The following is a 17,874-nucleotide window of genomic DNA, read 5'->3' as shown; positions in this document are numbered from 1 at the left end:
AGAAAACAACTGAAAATATTGCTGTTGTAGCTCGTAGTGTAGACAAAACCAGCTTTGTAAATTCCTTACGATATTCAAAATAAGTTATAAGTCCTGGATTTCTTGAAATGCATCAAAATGATTTGGAAATTCATTGAGAAATATCAAGAATGTGTTGATCTTACTAATTCAAAAATGAGGCTAGGACAACACAATAATGATTTTGTATGGTCGGAATTTAATGATATTTTGAATTAAGCAATTTGGAAAAAATCTCAATTTTGGACGAAAAGTTTCTTGACCGTTTTATTTCTCGAATAATTCATCGACATCTTTTTATTTACCTTTCGTTTTTACTTTTGACTTAAAAAGTCTCAAACTTTAGATTTTAATCAAACATTACATTACGATGGTAGAGAAGTCGAAAAAAGTTGTTCCACCGGTTTCGTCCGTCTGTCTGTCCACGCCCGCCGGCCGTACAGTCAAAACAATTGGTTCGATGGAATTAAAACTTGGAAATTAAGATTTTAAGCTGATTCGTGTAAGTCGTTTTTTATGTTTTATTTTAGACTAAAAATATCAGTATTTTAAATACAAATATTTACGACTGTCAAGTTACACGTACTACTAGATTTTTCGGAATTAAAAAAAATGAGTATGCAATTAATTGTAGCTTCTTTGTTTAAATTAGTTTTAGAAAGAAAAGGGTTCTTGTACATTGATTTTTTAAAAAGGGGGTATGTAGTGTAAAATTGACACCGTGAATTCAGGCATAAGAAACTACAATTAATTGCATCGTTACATTTTCGAATATTCTTGTTTTATGCCTGGGCACTACAAAAATAAAAATAATGTTGGATTTTTTTTCATTCCACAAGTTATTTACAACAAATAATTATCAACTAATTGCGTACTTAGTTTTAAAGCTACAATTTTGTTTCCACAACAAAAAAGCAGCAAACGAGAGAGGGGGGGAGAGGTGTTTCCACTAAGGCACCTTTCCTCATCCAGGCGGCAGCGGACGAATTCTCGAGATAGAATCAACGGTGGCGTCTACAGTTCCAGTAAGGTTGAACTACTTAGTGAACACCTTATAGGTCTTCTTTGACATATTCGGAGCCCAGGCCTGTAAGGAGCGGTTTATCCGGCTTCCCTTTCTTGGAGTTATACTAAGGATCTGGCCCTCCAGGTTGGGGGTTGTGCTGTCGGGGTGACTTCCTGGCCACGTAAAAATACCTTAAGTTTCGAAGCACCAACAAGCCTCGGATACGGACGGATTTACTGTTGACAACCCACGCAAACGAAATAAGGACAACGAACTTCGGATATGTACGTAGAATGTTAGGTCCCTTAAGAGACCACGTGCAGCCGAACAATTAGCGGAAGCCCTAAACTGCTGCAGGGCAGATATTACAGCCATCCAAAAAGTGCGATGGGATGGACCGGGCAAACGCAAACTAAAAGACTGCGATATCTACTACGGCGACTGCTACCGTGAACAAAGACAGCGTCTATTTGGGTGTGGATTTGTTGTTGGAACCAGGCTCAAGCAAAAAGTCTTGAGTTTCAACAGTGTGAGCGAGCGCATCAGGACAATCCGCATCAAGGCTAAATTCGCCAACATAAGCCTAATATGCGCGCATGCCCCAACAGAGGAGAAAGATGAAGACACCAAAGACATATTCTTCGAGCTCTTGGACAAGACATATGAGCAGTGCCCTGGCTATGACATTAAAATTGTCTTAGGAGATTTTAATGCCAAGCTAGGAAGAGAAGACATCTTTGGTGAGATAATCGGGAGATACAGCATACACGACACTACCTCCGACAACGGATTCAGGCTGGTCGATTTCGCTGCGGGGCGAGACGTTCTGGTAGCTAGTACGCAGTTCACGCATCTCAATATCCACAAGGGGACATGGAAATCTCCTGATCAATCAACCGTCAACCAGATTGACCACATTGCGATCGACGCACGACACTTCTCCAGTATCCAGGATATCCGAACATTCCGAGAGGCCAACATTGACTCGGACCACTACCTCGTTGTAGCCAAGGTACGGCTACGGATATCCCGATCCAAGCCAAAACAAGGAAGTACTATGAGAAGATTCGACGTTAGACGGCTACAATCGCAAGAGACTGCGATGTCATTTTCCGATCTCTAATAACCTCTTAAGGAGTCCTATGCTGCCTGCATTAAGCATTGAAAACCAGTGGCAACATTGCCTTGCAGCCATCAGAGATGCCGCCTCTGAAGTGCTAGGTTTCACACGGCCACCACAGCGAAACCCCTGGTTTGACGACGAATGCCGGCAAGCTCACGCAGCGAAACAAGAGGCATACAAAACGGCGCTGCACAAAAGGACTAGAGCTGCTCGCGAGCTCTATGAGCAGAAGAGGAGAGAGGAATACCGGCTTCTTAGACGGAAAAAAAGAGAGCATGAGAAGCGCGCGATCGAGGAGATAGAGGGATGTCACAACAGGAATGAGGTTCGTAAATTTTACCAAGAGGTAAAAAAACCTCCCAAGGGTACCAGCCACGAACCGAAGCCTGTAAAGACGACGATCAGGGGAATATCGTAGTAGAACCGCAGTCCATGCTGAGAATATGGAAAGATCACTACTCCAAATTATATAACGGCGATGACGAACCGAATTCCGCTGTAAGGGAGATAGAACCACTCAACCTCGGCGACGCAGATCAACAATTCCGCCTACCCGACCTTGACGAAGTGAAGATAGCTATATCTAAACTTAAGTCAAACAAAGCTGCTGGAGCTGACGGCATCGCTGCCGAACTATTCAAAGCAGCAGGCAATGACTTGGTACGGAGCATGCACCAACTCATCTGCAAAATATGGTCGGAAGAAAGCATGCCCGATGAGTGGAATCTCAGCATAGTGTGCCCGATACATAAGAAAGGAGACCCTCTAAACTGCGCCAACTACAGAGGCATCAGTCTCCTTAACATTGCGTATAAGATCCTCTCTGCCGTATTATGTGAACGTCTGAAGCCATTCGTCAACAACCTGATTGGTCCTTATCAGTATGGCTTCAGACCAGGAAAGTCCACCATCGACCAAATATTCACACCACGGCAGATCTTGGAAAAAACCCAGGAGCTTCAAATCGATACCCACCATCTCTTTATCGATTTTAAAGCCGCGTATGACAGCATCTATAGGGAAGAGCTCTACCGAGCAATGTCTAGTTTTGGCATCCCTGTCAAACTTATCCGTTTGTGCAGAATGACGATGGAGAATGCACGCTGCTCTATCAAGGTCGGAAAAGATCTTACCGATGCATTTGATGTCAAAAAAGGTTTTAGACAAGGCGATGCACTGTCATGCGACTTCTTCAACATCGTTCTGGAAAGAATTGTGCAAAACTCAACCGTCAACACTAGAGGCACAATCTTCCAAAAGTCCATCCAATTACTCGGATACGCAGATGATATTGACATAATTGGAAGATCAAAGCGTGATGTCAGTGGAGCGTTTTTGAGCATTGCGACGGAAGCGAAGAAGATGGGTTTAGTGGTCAATGAGGGCAAGACCAAGTATATGCTGTTATCAAAAAAGGGCACTGAACGACGACGTCTTGGACAAAACGTCACCATGGACAGCTTTAACTTTGAGGTAGTTAAGGATTTTGTCTACCTAGGCACCGCTATTAATGCTGACAACGACACCAGCGCTGAAATCAAACGAAGAAAAACTCTTGCAAATCGCTGCTTCTTTGGAGTTAGTAAGCAATTGAGAAGTAAAGTCCTCTCTCGAGCATGTAAAATCAACATCTATAAGACACTCATCATCCCGGTTCTCATTTATGGCGCTGAGGCCTGGACCCTGTCAAAGAAAGATGAGAGCGTCTTAGGATGCTTCGAGAGAAAAATTCTTCGGGTGATTTTTGGTCCCGTACGCATATTTGGAGAATGGAGGAGAAGATATAACGACGAACTGTACGGGCTGTACAGCGACACTGACCTAGTTAGCAGAATTAAAGTCCAACGGCTTAGATGGCTAGGTCATGTAGAGCGGATGGACATCAACGCTCCAGCCCGAAAGGTCTTCGAATCCAATCCCGAGGGACGGCGCAGTAGAGGAAGACCGCGACTCAGGTGGCGCACGCAGGTGGGAGAGGACCTCAACCAACTTGGCATGCGAAACTGGAGACAGCTAGCTAGGGACCGAGCTGGCTGGAGACGCTTGTTGGTTGAGGCCCAGGTCCGCCCCGGACTGTAGCGCCACCTTAAGTAAGTAAGTAACAAAAAAGCTACAATTTACTGCATACTCAATTTTTTTTTAGATTTTGATAAATGTAGTGCTTATTAATTTGACAGTCGTAAATGGAAAATTCAAATTTTCTCAGAAACGAACTAATTGATTTTTATTAAAATTTTCCTAACATTTGGTTTTTAACTTGGGTTCTCTAAATACAAACAAATATTTGTACATTGCTCCAAAAGATTATTCCCCGCACCATGGTTATTTTTATTTTAAGTTTTCTCATGAACTAATGAACAAGAACATGCTCTTATACGGTCTTAATAATATTTGTTGATCAAAAACGTCAAGATAGTATCAAGAAAGGAGAAATTAATGCTCATTAGTTTTGAATGTCGGCAAATTGTAATGAGTAGAAAATATTGTGCCTTTTAAAGACATCCACATTCGTGTAGTACAATTCGTTCAAAATTCGGCTGTAGAGTAAACTGATGAGCATTCCTAGAAGAATTCGGGTATTACTGTTGAATTGTTTTCGAGGAGGGTATTTCGAAAAAGCATAACGATAAGAAAATGTCAGGCATGAGACCTTATGGCCGTGTTTTAAAGTACCAAATGTCTTAGTAGAATAACGATCGCTTATAATTTTTGAAAAACCCTTTTCAATTCTATACACAAAAATTAAGAACGGTACTGAGGCCAGTGGCCAAATATGAGAGCTTACGACAAATAGAAGCTATGCAATTATAACCAAATCATAGGAGGTTACAAACTTCTTTCACCTTCGAAAACGAACATAAACACTTGTCGCATGCCAAATATACAGTACTGTGCAAAACATTTGCAACTAGAACCTCAAACATTTTTCATTGAAAAAAAAAATTGTTTAGAAAATCAAACAGCTAAATTGTTTCTTAAGTTTTTTAAACTTTCTTGAGATACGTTATAACTGTTGGAAAAAAAATCAACACTCTTCACTTTAACAAACAATGAATAACTAAATACTTTAATAGTATTAAATTTTGCAACTTAGATCTCACAACGAAATTTCAAACTATTTTCTTACTTCAAGGCAAGAGTTAATATTTAACTGGGTGCTCTTTATTTCTTATAACGGCTGTATATCTTCTGGGCATCGAAGCTATAAGGCTATTAATAGCGTATTTTGCAATGTCATTCCACTGCCTCTGAATTCCAGCGAATAGGTCACTTTTGTGCTTAAAAATGTTGCTGATGCTGTTTTTTTGGAATCACCCAAATTTATGGATTTTATAACCAATAAATATTTTTGTCCCGCCATTTTAAAAACAACATATTTTTTCAATTCAAAAAGAGTAACCAAACAAATCAAGCTACACGTACATATGTATAAACTTATCAACCTCAAAATTATGTTAACAGTTATCAAAATGAAACGAAAAGAGAAATGGCCACCAGTTGCAAATGTTTTGCACAGCTGAAATCATTATTGTTTTTGTAAAAGCAGTGCATTTGTATCCTGTGGATCAGAGCAGTATGTTGAAACATAAAAAAGTCTAAAACAATAAAAATAATTTGATTGGAACAACTTTTATATAAACGAATTTTTCGTTTTTTTGATAGGTGTTGATAGTTGCAAAAGTTTTGCACAGTACTGTGTGTGATCACTAAATTTGAGATGAAGGCTGTTCAATCTCCACGACGCAAATACTACCTATGAATAGTGGATTTTTGGGAGGGTTACACTTTAGTGACAGTAGATAGAATTGTGTTTTCGGAACATTAAATTTTAAACAGTTTAAGATTATTAAGATCAAAATTTAATGAGCTTATTATACGCTGCCATTAGAAAATCATTTTCGAAGGGCAAATATGAAAAGCTGAGAGTACTTTTACCAGCTAAACATTGAAATGGGTTTAAAGTTTCAAGCAAAAGATCATTTATTTAAATAGAAAAGAGTAGAGGAGACAACACAGAGCCTTCGGGTACACCAACTTTTATTTTGTGTATATTTGTATTTGATTTGAACACGTTCAATACTTTTTGAATTCAACGGTCCGGCTCCCAAAAATAATTTATTATCCAAAAAAAAAGACATTCATCAATATCAAATGTACGCATTGTCAATAAGAGAGCTTGGTGCCAAGATCCATCAATTGTCCTTGAAATATCAAGTGAAATAATGGTACTTTCTCAAATACGAATTTTAAAAAATTCTTTCGATTGTTCTGTGAGATAAACCATGGAGCTATTGCTACGAAAGCAATGCTATAGTTCATAAAAAAGCTTCAAGATATTTCTAAAGCTAATGATAAATCAGTATTTCCAAGACCAAGGAAAGAAGGGATGTTAGTGCAATTGGGCGATAGTTAGAGGGAGAGGAGAATTTGCCTTTTTAAAGGACAGACTTAATAAACTCTGTTTTCCATCTGCTCGGAAAGAGACCTGTAGAGCAAGAAAGATAAAAAACTTACGCAGTGGGTCGACCAGCGCTAAATAACAGCTCTTCATAACAATAGGTACTAGCCGGCTCAGCAGACTTGTGTATGTCAATGTCTTTCAGTAATCTTGGGAGTGCGAATAAAGGTTTGTCCCATAAAATTGTTTACGCTCTCAAGTACACGAGGACTCGTGACACTGTGATAGGGCTAAATTGGCAGCAAGAAAATTGACCAGAAAATTGGCTTTATCAATCGAGCTAACATAGGGAGTGTCATTGTGAGAGATTGTTGGAACCCCCAATGTCGTGGTGCTTCGTACGTTGTTTGCAAAGTTTTAATAAGTTTTAGCTTATTCCGTCTTTTTTCAGGGGGGTTGGATTAATAACATCGGAAAATCAAATCTCTGATCCTAACAACCTCTTTACAGCTCGAATCAAATCATGAGTTTTCTTTGGGATAAAATGTCTCATCCCACAAAGAATACAATTTTTAACCACACACTTCACAATCCAGGAAGCACAGTGACCAGAAACAAATCCTGAAGAATTCACTGAGACCGTCGCAGTTGGCCCTCTCATATTGCTAAACGATTCTCGTAGGAGTTGCTTTTGGCTTTCTGTTTGTTTTCGTATTGAATATCTTTTAAAAAATCAAGAAATTCTGGGACCGACCAAAAATTACAAAAATTAAATGCGGTGATTTTCCCACCTGATATGTAAATTACACCTTACAGCTTCTAAAACTGTAAACAAAATTTGACTAAAAATACCAAAACCCTACAACCTGGGGTCATCAAGCAAAAGTAAAACAATCCAAGTTCATTGACTATTCTTGGTTTGGTTCTTCTCCTTATCACATTACTTTTTTGTATACCTTTACCTTATTAATAAGTCTGGCCGCTGAAAAACTCTTAATTAAAATCACCACTCTTTAAACATTGACTTATTTCTCGCGAAACAAAACAAAAAAGCCAAAACAAAAACTGAGTATGTAAGTCAATTTAATTTAGCTCGACAAAGTAAAGTCTAAACCTTTTTTCATGGGAGAATTATTAAAAGGTATTGCAATTAAATTATAAAGAACAAAAAAAGTTGACAAAAAAAAACACAAAACAGTTTTTGGGAAAAGAATTGTGTGCTTTTTTTATGTCTTCAAGGGACGTTACTTTTAATTAAAAGGTTTTCTTTAGGCATAAATATCTAATGTAATAATGTTAGCACATTATTATGATGAATAAAAAACCTTTGGCCTTAAATTATTATTTTTTTTAAGATTATTAATATTGGCATAATTTATATGCACAAAAGTTAAGTTAGCTTTTATTGGGAAAATTTATAGGTTTTTATATGTCCACAAGGCTTACGTTAGCAGAAGTGATTTTAAAACAAAACAAATGCTTTACACCTCAAATCAAAGAGTAACGACCATGTCAATAAGAACGGGGCACGATTATGTATTTAAAAATAAAATTAACAAAGACAGGTTTTCAATAAATAACACTGGTCTACATAAATTTTTTCTGTGAACATCAATCAATCGGATCAATCGGAGCTTTAAACTTTTCTACTCCATCAGGGTTTTAAAAAATGCTATGTGTTAAAATTGAAAAGACCAACAAAAATGATTTTTTCAATTCCAACAATAAGTTAAAATACAGCAAAAAATAAAAATAAAAAATGAGATGATATGGGTCTTTCCTTGACTTTATCCGAAGCTTAAAAAAACTTGAATGTAATTCCTTTATATTCTTGAATTGTTACTTTGAATGTTAATTTTATCTGCTGATTCCGAATCCAAAATAGGATTTTTGCCATATGTAATTTTGACCAATGTCTCGTTCAACCACGTACAAATGTGTTTTCCTCGACTACCTCGGATTTATATCCTACCTCGGATGGTTTGCACCTACATCCCTAAGCTTTGGAAAGCTTCTATATTTGTACTGTTCATAAAAAAGGATCTTAAAATGATTTTATGAACTACAGGCTCATAACCAAGTTTTCTTCAATTCCCAAGCTTTGTCTTTAACTCTCATCTATTTTCATTGCAGATCTATTTTTTCTTCGAATTAGAAAAACAATGAAGTGGACGTTTTCAGGCTTTAGTAAACCTTTTGATAAAATTAGTCACCAAACTATCTGTCTTAAACAAAGCCCTTTATTTTTTACTAATATAAAATGCACGACTGGATCGCCCGAACTTGCTCCTTTATGCAAAGAGTCTGTTTAAAAAAGTACCTACCTAAGATTTAAAAATATATACCTGTAAAATAAGCTTGTATTCAAAGATATAAATGCCATTTGACCTGTTTGAAAACTTTTATACCGGTTGGTTTTATTTAAATTAATTTTTTTTATGTACAAATTTTCCAATTTTTCTTGAAAATATTTTTGCTATGCAGCTGTTTAGTGATTGAATAAAAATTTAGTCTGGACGAATTATCATCGTATATAAAGGGTGATTTTTTTGAGGTTAGGATTTTCATGCATTAGTATTTGACAGATCACTCGGGATTTCAAACATGGTGTCAAAGAGAAAGATGCTCAGCATGCTTTGACATTTCATCATGAAAAGACTTACTAACGAGCAACGCTTGCAAATCATTGAATTTTATTACCAAAATCAGTGTTCGGTTCGAAATGTGTTTCGCGCTTTACGTCCGATTTATGGTCTACATAATCGACCAAGTGAGCAAACAATTAATGCGATTGTGACCAAGTTTCGCACTCAGTTTACTTTATTGGACATTTAACCAACCACACGAATGCGTACAGTGCGTACAGAAGAGAATATTGCGTCTGTTTCTGAGAGTGCTGCTGAAGACCGTGAAATGTCGATTCGTCGCCGTTCGCAGCAATTGGGTTTGTGTTATTCGACCACATGGAAGATTTTACGCAAAGATCTTGGTGTAAAACCGTATAAAATACAGCTCGTGCAAGAACTGAAGCCGAACGATCTGCCACAACGTCGAATTTTCAGTGAATGGGCCCTAGAAAAGTTGTCCGAAAATCCGCTTTTTTATCGACAAATTTTGTTCAGCGATGAGGCTCATATCTGGTTGAATGGCTACGTAAATAAGCAAAATTGCCGCATTTGGAGTCAAGAGCAACCAGAAGCCGTTAAAGAACTGCCCATGCATCCCGAAAAATGCACTGTTTGGTGTGGTTTGTACGCTGGTGGAATCATTGGACCGAATTTTTTCAAAGACGCTGTTGGACGCAACGTTACGGTGAATGGCGATCGCTATCGTTCAATGCTAACAAACTTTTTGTTGCCAAAAATGGAAGAACTGAACTTGGTTGACATGTGGTGTCAACAAGATGGCGCTACATGCCACACAGCTCGCGATTCTATGGCCATTTTGAAGGAAAACTTCGGAGAACAATTCATCTCAAGGAATGGACCGGTAAGTTGGCCACCAAGATCATGCGATTTGACGCCTTTAGACTATTTTTTGTGGGGCTACGTCAAGTCTAAAGTCTACACAAATAAGCCAGCAACTATTCCAGCTTTGGAAGACAACATTTCCGAAGAAATTCGGGCTATTCCGGCCGAAATGTTCGAAAAAGTTACCCAAAATTGGACTTTCCGAATGGACCACCTAAGACGCAGCCGCGGTCAACATTTAAATAAAATTATCTTCAAAAAGTAAATGTCATGGACCAATCTAACGTTTCAAATAAAGAATCGATGAGATTTTGCAAATTTTATGCGTTTTTTTTTTTTAAGTTCTTAAGCTCTTAAAAAATCACCGTTTATTATTTCGTTGGCATGTCTCCCTTTTTCGGCTCTCATATTTCTCGTAGTCTAGAATTGTCCTTAGGCTATGTGAATTGTATTTTATTGAATATTAATTTATAACTTGTTGAAAAAACTTAACTTTTTGTTATAATAAAAATATGTAATACTCGGAAAATATTATGTTAAGGGGAATGGTTTGTGTATTTGAATGAACTTATCGAATACACACCATTTTTTGCCGGTAAGGTAGTTTCATCGCAAGACACAACTCATCCTAAAACAACTGATCCCGGGAATGAAGAATATTTGTCAGCATACTTAACGAAAACAATTGTTTGTGTATTCAATTAGTTCGTTCAAAGCTTTTTCATTTGAATAGCTTTATTTTAATTTCATATTAGAAGAACCAGGATGGAATATAAATTATCTGATGACATGAAAGAGGAACAACATGTATGTTTAAATTGTTAAGCGGTCGCCTATTGGTTGTGTAGATAGATAGGTGTCTTAAACGAATAAAGAATAGCTCATTGGCGTGCTCGGCGTTATCAGTGCAAATTCTATGGTACGAATCTTCTTTGCACTCGTACAGTTGCTGGAGTATTTAAAAATATTGATATTCACTAATCTGCTAGTCTGAATAATATCCTCGCTATTGTTTTGAAGAGGTATTCTTCAATGGTGACAAAATTACGTCGTAAAGTTTTTCATCTGTCCGAGTGATCAATTTTTAGCTTAAGAAATATCTTGAAGAACGAAAGCTTCTTAATGACCAGCTATATGACTTTCGTGGCAATAGGTCCACTGGTGATCTCATGGTTTATCTCACCGAACAGTGGAACACATCTTTACATCGTTTTGGAGAAAGTAATATTATTTTCGATATTTCAAAGGCATTTAATAGAGTTTAATATCAAGCTCTCTTATTGATAATACGTGCATTTGGTATTGTTGAATTTCTTCTTTGTTGGGTTATGAAATTACGTTTATGGACCGTTCAACTCAAGTTATTTCGGAAGGTTTCAAATCTGATATCCACAAAATAAACGGTTATGTACTCCAAATGTTCTGTGTTGTCTCCGTCACTTAAATGCATTTAACTGTTTCACTTATGATATCCTACTCAGCTTTTCATATTCGTTTTTAGATTGTAATGCCTTCGAATATGGACTTCTAATTTAATCCTAATTTTGACAGCATGTCTAATTGGGAATCAAAAACCTCGTAGAATTTAATGCTTCGGAAACTCAATTCTGGTTACTGTCGAAAAAGCGTAACCCTCCTGATATGCCACTATCCTTGAACAGTACTTGCATTGAAGTCTTAAAATCTTTCAGTTCTATGTATGTGCATTACAAACCACTTGTTGTGAAGTGATTACATATTCGACATCGAAAGAAATGCTGCTAAGTGTTAAGGTTTTCTCTGACGATGCAAGTTTGTAGCCCTTCTGATTTGGCTATTATTAATAAAGCCAAAACTCCTGTGCAATTCGCATATCTTGGCAAATGCTTCAATAACCTACTTGAGAATCTTGGAGAGAATTCAAATGCGAGTTCAAATAAAATGCACGACTGGGTCGCACGAACTTGCTCCTGTATGCTAAGAGTATGTTTAAGAAAGTACTTATATAAGATTTTAAAATATTCCTGTAAAATAAGTTTGTCTTCAAAGATATAAACGCCATTTGATTTGTCTCAAAAAAATCCGCGCGATCTTTGTATATGAAACTTTTAGGACGACAAGATACCGATACCGAGTCGTTGGCGTTAGTATCGAAAGTGGAGAAATTCAGCGGAAGCGAGAAAAAAATATTATTTCCATTCCCATAAGCAGCCAGCAGAATAAGGGAGATAATTAATTTTCGACCCAAAAAGTTTACACTTGTATATATTTTACCTTAAAGAGCATCCATATGAAGGTTCATGAATTTGTTTTTGTTTTATTTATATCAATGCACTTTATATAATGCACTTTATATAACAAGGGTATGAAACAAACTTTTGCATGCTTACGTCAGCAGTTTAGGATCTTTTACCCATATTTGTTGTTATTTACATTCATAAGTCTGCTTTTACTTGGGTACGATCTTTGTATATGAAAAATGGTTTTTATTAGGTATAAAGCTACGATGCGATTCATATAGATTCAACTTGTTCCTTCAAAGCTTTTTTCCTTTAGATAGCTTTATTGTAATTTCATCTAAGAAGAACCAGGATGGAAAATAAATAAGATAAGAAAGAGGCATACCATGAATGTTTAAATTGTAAAGCGATCGCCTCCTATTGGTTGTGTAGTTAGGTAGTTAGGTTAGATAGATAAAGCCATGTTTATGATGATAATGAAGTTCTTACTACAATCCAATCCCATTTCTCATTTCCTATAAGTTTTCAGCGCAAACATGGAGTTATTAAGTTAAGTTTATTTTTTTCGTTAAAGTTTAAAAGAAAAAAGTATAGGAACAGGTAGAAGAAATTGCTATTCATGTGTTGTTTACAGTCAGGCTCTTGGACGTTTTGGATTTTAGTTATGAAGTGATACGTAAGCAGTAGTTGTAGAAGTTGTATGTTGTAATACCTTTATAAGTAGGGAGGTATAATGTGTACACGTTGAAAAAATGATTCTAATAGAAAATACTCTTTCTGGCCCGTTTCTTTAACTTGTACTAAGTATTTATTCTTTTATTTAGGCGGAGGCAAGCAAAAGAATAATATTTTAAAATCATATAGGTATACAAAAGTACCAAGATATTACTTCTTGATAGACACTTTAAAATAGATTGTTGATTAAACATATCATATTCGTTAATCCGATGCAGTGGCGCTACACGGCCATAGTTGGTATTTACAATAGTTATAGTTATAAAAATACATTTATAACCAAATGCATTAATTTGGATAAAAGATAGGAATATAATTAAAATTTTGTCAAAATAATTTACTTTAAATACAGTAAAAATAATTAAAAAAAATTTTTTTTAAGATTCAAAATTTTACCTGAAAAATAAGTTTGTCTTAAAAAATTCAAATGCCATTTTATAAATAAAAAAACCGTTGATTTTAAAAATTATTTTTTTGAAAATCGTTAGAGCGGTTTTTTTTAAAATTAATTTTTTGTTTATAAAATGTTTCAATTTTGTTCTAAAAATATTTTTGGTATGCAGTTGCTTAGAGATTAAAAATATACGCCTTTTATTTGAATTTTGTAAAAAAATGTTGACCCGTTTTTGAGATATTGAGTTTTAAAAAAAAAAATTTCAATGTTTTTTTAAAAATTCAAACAATTAAAAATTGCACTTTTGATAATCACATATTGTTAAGGCAATATAAGAGCTTACTCAGAAAAAAAATTATTGAAATCAATTCATAAGTTGCTGAGAAAATTAAAAAACAAAATAACGGTTCTATGAGCGGTACCATTCCTGAGCAATACAAAAATATGTTTTTCTTATTAAAAGAAGCCAAGTTAAAAAATTAAATTTTAGAGAAAATTTAAGAAAAATCTATCGATTTGTTTTTGAGAAAATTCGAATTATCGTTTTTTGACCAAAAAAATTGTATGGGGGCCACTGTTAGTTTTGATCTTAATAAAAGAATGAAAAAAACGCCTAACGCGAATCTGCTGAAAACCTTAACTTCCAAGTTTGAAGTCAATCGACCCAATGGTTTAGGCTGTAGGAGCGTGGACAGACAGACAAAACCGACCGGACGGAATCGCGGGACCCACTTTTTTCGGCTTCTCTACCATCGTAATATCATGTTTGATTAAAATCTCGAGTTCGAAATTTTGCACGAATGCAAAACTTGCCATATAGTTCCTATATGTCGCAAGTAAAAATTATAGGTGACTGTTGTCTAACTGTAACTTTCTGTACCTCTTGAGCACTGTCGTAATGTTTTATGTCTGTCGTTATCTAATCGCTACTTTAATAAAAAATGCTTTAGTGAAAAAGCCAATTCCTCGCCTTAAAAAATTGTAATTCCCGTTTATCTAGGAATACTCATCAGTTTATTAACTTCCCATAGAAAATTATTGTAACGGGTCCGATTTGTCAAATTGAAAATGTTGAAATTTCCTAATATTGACCTTAATGAAGACCGCGTAGAGCAAACCGACCAGACTTGACTAGCGTATTCAAGGAGCGGTTTAACAAAGGCTGTGTACCTATATATAAACTAAGTGACATAGAGATTAGAGGTTCGAGAATCCTTTTAGCCAACGTTTGATGAAATCAAAGGATAAGTTGGCCTTGTTAATAATATAATCAAAATGTTCTTGCAGACTGTAAGTTCTGGAGGGAAGATGTGATCGCTTACGGGTGAGAGTTATAAATTGGCATTTGGCAACATTGAGTTCTAAGAAATTTTTGTCGCGCCAAGTCTGAATCGAGCCAAGATTATTTTGGAGTAAGACAGAAGTAGATGGAGTAGAATAAACCTTTGTTGTTTTCATGTCATCAGCTTAAATAGGGACAAATAACAAAGAACCAAGGTGACTTGATGAAATCCTGAGTTTGCATTTCGTTTTGTTATATTGTGTAGTAAGGGAGGATAATTTTAGAAAGGATACATTGGATTTGAATTTCTACACATTGTAATGAGTGGGTTAAGCATTCAACATAAAAAAAGAATCTCTGTACTTTAAAATACCTCGAAATTTGGGCTGAAGAAAAAGAGCCTGGGATGCGACCCACACTGATAACTTACCATCCCGTCTGTCGATTTTTCCTGCTTAAAAGTTTGTAAGTTTTCGTGTTGGGTTTAAAAATTTGTCAGTTGAATTTTTCTTAATAATTTCAAAATTAACAACAATATTTTTCATATAACGAAAAAGTTTAGTTTGAAAACCTAGTTTTGTTAAATAGATTTTTAGTCGAAAACAAATTTTTACCAATTCAAGTAGCATTTCTTAAATTTTAACAAATTGGATGAATGAAATTAATTTGAGAGATATCAAGAACCTAACATCAATTTTTACTCAAAGTTTTGAAAAGATATTTGAGTCGAAAATCACTTTTTACCAACTTTTATTAATGTTTTTGTTTAGGTTTTTATTTTTTGTAAAGAAAACTGTCTATTCGATTTTTCTCAAAATCTGACCAGATGTTAAAAAAGTTATTTTTCGTTGCACAAAATTGTTTTGGAGATAAAATCATTTTGTATTGGTAAAATTTTCGAGTTGACAAATTTTTTTTTCAGTTTTTTTTTGATTTATAAAAAAACCGTCATTTGGATTTTTTTCAAAAAATATACTTGTTTGGTATCACGTTTTAATATATCATATAAAATTTAAGTCAAGTCTCTAGCGCTTTTGGTTCACGAGATATTTAGGATTAACCACAATTTGTACCTTTTTTTTGAAACTGCTATGGTAAAAAAGCGCCCACGCAATTTTCTTGAGAGCCCTCTCTGCATCTTTCTGCATTATTATCTGTATAACAAAATTTATTTGAAGTCGATATCTCTACTGGTTCTTGAGGTATGGAAGACGAAAAAAACGTCGCGAACTTACGGGCGTACGAACGTACATACGCTTTTGAACGTATCACACGAATGCTGTCTATGAGTAGCTAACAACGTGCATACCATCATCAGTCCTTCCTACAACTTGTTTTAAGTTTTTGTTCATTATAAACTATATTTTTTTTCTAAATATTCCAAGAACTAGACGTTATAACCTTGAGATTACGAATATTTAAGGAGAATGAAAATTGCTGTTGTACTATTTTGCGTTTTTCTGTTAATAAATGTTTTAGAATAAATGCTTTAGTGTTCTTTTAAGGTTTTTGTTTAAAATGAGACTATTGAGAGTTTTTTGAAAAAAAATAGTTATTGAAAATTTGTTAACGGAATTTTTAGGAAGGAATTGTCAGTTTGGGAAATCATATCGAATTTTATTAATCATTTATTATCATGAATTTACATAGCCTCAATCAGCATAAGGTTTTTTCGAATCATAAAAAGTTATACCTCAAAAGCCTGAAGTATTATAAATTGATTTTTAAGTCGAATTCGAACCAAAGCTATCAAAAACCTTAGAAAATATACATAAACTTTTTGACCGATGTTATTTGGCTACAAATCTATAAATTGTAATTCAAAGAGTGAACAAAAAAAAAAATACAATTTCATTCATAAAATCGTCGACAATACTTCTCACTCAAACCAAAGAAAAATAAATAATCTCAGGTCGTCGTCGTCGTGATCGTCGTCGCCAAATCACCAAATTACCAAATTAACTCAATAATAAATAATTCTAAACAACAAAAAATATTGCATCTACCTTTACCACCAATTCTCGTACATTCAAATATAGTTTCTCTCATTTACCGGTGCGATTTTTCAACAACCACTCATTTTCGAATCTCAGCAACTTTGGGATATTTTTAATTTTCTATCTTAAAGAAAGGTGTGTGGTTATTTGCTTGCGGTGTTGGACTTAAGTGTGTTGGACTTTTTGTTTTTTAAAAAAAAGAAGATTTTTCACGTTTCGGAACACTTTTCATTAGTATAACTTAGGCCTTCGGGCCATTCAAATCATCAAGTGGAAATTATTCTGATTTCGTCTGGTTTCAGTCTCAGTAGTTCGGAATTTTCCCGCTTTATGAAAAACTATACTCACGATTCGCTTAAATAAAAATAAAAAAAAATCGTCACACAAAAATTAGTGCGTGTGTCTCGCAAAATCGTCACAAGAAAATTCTTTTCTCAAATAAAAATTATAATATTTTTGAAAAAGTAGTTTTTGTGTCATATTAAAAAAAAAGTTAAGTGAAAAACAGACCTACAAAATTGGCGTGCTAACCAAGCACCAAATGCCAATACTTACAATAATTTCTTCAGCAAGTTCAATCACATCGGGGAATACAAAATTCAACCAAAAGTGAGTTAAAAATTACCTACAACTTTTCACGAAGAAAATAACCCGCAACAAAAAATAAGATAAAAATCGAATTATGTAAAAGTTTTTGAATAAAAGAAAAAAAAAAAAACAAAAATTACAGAATATTTAAATCTGTATGGTCCGCCTTCTGCAATCAAACGCTTTGCTTCGCGCATTACTCACATGCTTACGGGCGATATCATTAGGACTATTTTTAGTCACAAAGGGGGAAATTAATTTAAATAGACTCTTTGGGTTGTCACTTTGCCAAAATTTGTGTTTTCTTGAATTTAATTTAAAATTAAAGAAAACCATATGATTTTTTTCTTCTTATTTTTTGAGATAAAATATATTTTTTTTTTCTTGGCAATTTCCTGACAACTAACGCGACGCAACGCCATACAGACTTATTTTGTTTAATTATTATTATTTAACAAAAAATATATTTTTTTCCTTTTTAAACAAAATATTTGGCCACATGATGTCATTAAGAGGAGAAAATTATTTAAAAAATTAGTTAAGTGTTTTTTTAATTTTATAGAACAAAAATTCTGCGTTGAGGGCAATAAATTATGAGAAATGATTACTACCGTAGGTTTATTGGATTAATAAAATAAAACAA

The 17,874-nt window shown here is 34.8% G+C and overlaps 1 protein-coding gene across 3 annotated transcripts in view; it reads left to right on the top strand.

Moving 5' to 3' along the window:
- Positions 1-16,828: 16,828 nt before the first annotated feature.
- LOC129952702 (RING finger protein nhl-1) overlaps positions 16,829-17,874 on the top strand; it is a 162,235-nt gene continuing 161,189 nt past the window's right edge. For 2 of the 3 annotated variants that reach the window (XM_056065478.1, XM_056065480.1), the window contains exon 1: positions 16,829-17,252. The gene's annotated coding sequence lies outside the window, so the exon portion shown is untranslated. The remainder of the gene's footprint in view (positions 17,253-17,874) is intronic. The other variant, XM_056065476.1, reaches the window with a different exon arrangement.

The sequence above is a fragment of the Eupeodes corollae genome, chromosome 3, assembly GCF_945859685.1.
Source record: "Eupeodes corollae chromosome 3, idEupCoro1.1, whole genome shotgun sequence".
NCBI classification, from domain to species: domain Eukaryota; kingdom Metazoa; phylum Arthropoda; class Insecta; order Diptera; family Syrphidae; genus Eupeodes; species Eupeodes corollae.
The sequence above is the reverse complement of the archived record's forward strand: the minus strand, read 5'-3'. Positions and strand labels throughout refer to the sequence as shown.